This window comes from Solanum tuberosum, unplaced genomic scaffold (genome assembly GCF_000226075.1).
Source record: "Solanum tuberosum cultivar DM 1-3 516 R44 unplaced genomic scaffold, SolTub_3.0 scf00071, whole genome shotgun sequence".
Lineage (NCBI taxonomy): Eukaryota > Viridiplantae > Streptophyta > Magnoliopsida > Solanales > Solanaceae > Solanum > Solanum tuberosum.
In genome coordinates this window covers 1,310,696-1,313,689 of record NW_006238997.1, presented here as the reverse complement: position 1 = coordinate 1,313,689, position 2,994 = coordinate 1,310,696, and positions in this window count along the sequence as shown.

The window sequence follows — 2,994 nt, the reverse complement described above, 5'->3', positions numbered from 1 at the left end:
GTTGTTTAACCATAACCATGAACATCCCTAGTTTTGATCATATATGTTGTGCAGTTATTTGAGCAGTTTTAATGCAATTTTGAAGTAGATTTTGTACCTTTTTTGGTAGATTTTGTTCTGTTTTTGGGGTACATTTTGTGTTGTTTTTTGTGCAAATTTTTATCACACTTTTTTTATCAAATCTTGAGTAGTTATTTGGACAATTATTAATGCAATTTGAAGAAAAATTTGTGCCTTTTTTTAATAGATTTTATGCCATATTGGGGGCAGATTTTGTTATGTTTAAAAAAAAATTGTTGTCTTTTGGGTGCATTTTTCTTACAGAGTTGCTACAAGCAACTTAATATGTACATATTTGTGGAAAGCTTGAGTGTTTGGTGGTTGATTGTTTAAAAAATTTCAGGATAAAATAGAGGTTGTCTTAGCTGCTGCTATTTCAAGCTCCTCAGATGATTCACAGGCAGTTCAAGAACTTGATATAAATTGATTATACTTTGATGTTGTATGTGGAGAAAAAAAACAACGTGTGTATGGTTTAGGCTCTCAAGGTTTGGTATTGTATCAAGATCAAAATTCTGTCACTTTACGCAATTTACCTACGATGTCTGCTGATGTTGATCGCACACGCAAGTGCACCCGATCGTACAAGTAATAAAGTGGTTCTTTTTGAGAGCTGGGTATCGTACCCACATGGAGTCACGCTTAGAAACTATCAATTTCTCTAGTTCTCAGTTACCACAAATGTATTACCAGATTTAAAGAGTTGTTTATTTCTATTTCTAAACTTTAAAACAAAATGTAAATAACCAGATTCAGTTTCATGGGTTTCAAACTTTGATTTGGGAAAGATCCAGGGCTGCAGCTTCTATCAGGATTCATGCAATCAATATCATTTATATGGGTAATTATTAATTGTCGAATCAATGAATCGCAGGGTTAGATGTATGATCATGGTCTCTCGATCTCTAATCGCCTACGATAGATAACACCGTAACTACATCATTGAGCGGGGATAGACTGATTACCTACCGAGCATTAAGTTATCTTCCTGTATGGTGACCCAAGCGAGGTATCTAGGTATATCCCTATCCTAGAAACGAATCAACCCTAGCTATTTAGAGTTCAACAAGCTCCTTATGCCCCACATTCTATCCTCTTATTTCTCTCCCGAGTTCAATTCAGACTATAAATTTATTTCTATAGTGATCAATCATGAAATATGGAAAATAAGAACATAAGAAAGATTCATGTGATAATCAATAATAAATCCAACAGAAATCAATCAATTACAATCATCTTGTAGCCACAGCCCTAGAACTAGGGTATTTAGCTACTCATAGTCCAATAATCAATCACACAATGGAAATGAATCATCCAACGATTGAAAAGAAAAGAGTTTAAGAAATAACCCTAAGACTGAAAAAAACGTTCTTCCAAATCGTCGTCCATTAAAACCCAGAAAAAGATCCCTAATTAAATAAAATAAAACCCTATTTATACTAAAAGTCGAAACGGCCAAATCTGGTACTCAGGCGCGCGTCGCGCGACGCCATCCAAATTCCAAATTCAAGATACTTTTCCCTTCTGCGCGACGCACGAGCAGCACGAGCCGTTCTGCCTCAGAATTGATTTTGCAACCCAAAATTTGTATTCCACCACGCGACGCGGAGAGAACACATAAATGCCTTGGTGCATTTTCCTCAGATTCTTCCTTGTTCTCTTTTGACTCGAATCTTCAAATTTCTTCTTTTATCCCTTTTTGTGCTCGGTTCTCCCATTAAGCATACCTACACAACTAATCATGTTCGTTAGCTCATAAACAAGCAAATGACTCGACAAGACTACAAACAAATACATTTTGAATTCAAACTAGGCGTAAATGTGGGCATAATTAGCATTCTAGGCATATAAATATGCCTAAGATCAGAGCACATTAAACTACTTGAGGAAGAAGTGTTGCATATAAGAGAAAATCAAGAGAGAATTCTTCAAGAGCGTTTAGAGGAAGAGGTGCAACAACGAGTAGAGCACGAGGTCTCGCGTTTGAGGCAACAAAGTGATGATCAATTCAAGTCTATGGAGGAACGATGGTTTGATGAGCGAAATGGTGTTATCCTCACGCACATCTAGTAATCCTTCTCCTTAATAGGAAATGACCAAATATTTATGTGTTTAAATATTTGTACACTTTTGCTTATTGAAATTGTGCTTTGACATGTTTTAACTTCATAATTTTGTATTATAAATCTAATATTATGTTTGTTATATCATGGTGGTTAATTATTTTTATAATATAAACTTATGAGTCAATTTTTTTTTTTTATATATATATATATAAATAAATAATAATTGTCCACTACTAGATATAACAATTATTATTTATTAAATTAAAATCGAATTTGTGACGGATTTAATCTGTCACAATTGATTCTAAATTTGTTACTAATATCTACAACCGAGCAATTTTGTGACAAAATATTCCATCACAATTTACTTGTATCGAAATATTCCGTCACAAATGTAAGCGTCTAAAGTTTCAATCCTGAAATACAGCAAACAAGAAAGGAAAATAGCAAGCAAACAACAGTATTTGTATTTGAATTTATGTGAAGGTTACAATCTTTATAAAATCTTTAAGAAAAGATATGTAATCCCTTGATTCTTCTCTTCAATGATGTTCTTGAATTGATGGAATACTTGCGGCTCAACTTTTAGAGCGAAGACTTCTTTGTACTTGCGGCTCAACACTTGGAGCGAAGACTTCTTTGTATGCGGAAGACTTGCAGATCACCAAAGACTTCTTTCTATGCGGAAGACTGGCAGATCACCACTGAAGAGCAAGGATTCTCTATGTATTTTTATGTGTGTTCTTCTTTTCTTCCTCCTTTCTTCTGGTCTTATGAAGACCTCTTTATATAGGCTTGAGCTAGGATTTTAGGGGTATTTTTGTCCAAGCAATTTTGGTCCTTGGGCTTGAAGAACATGAGTTGGGCT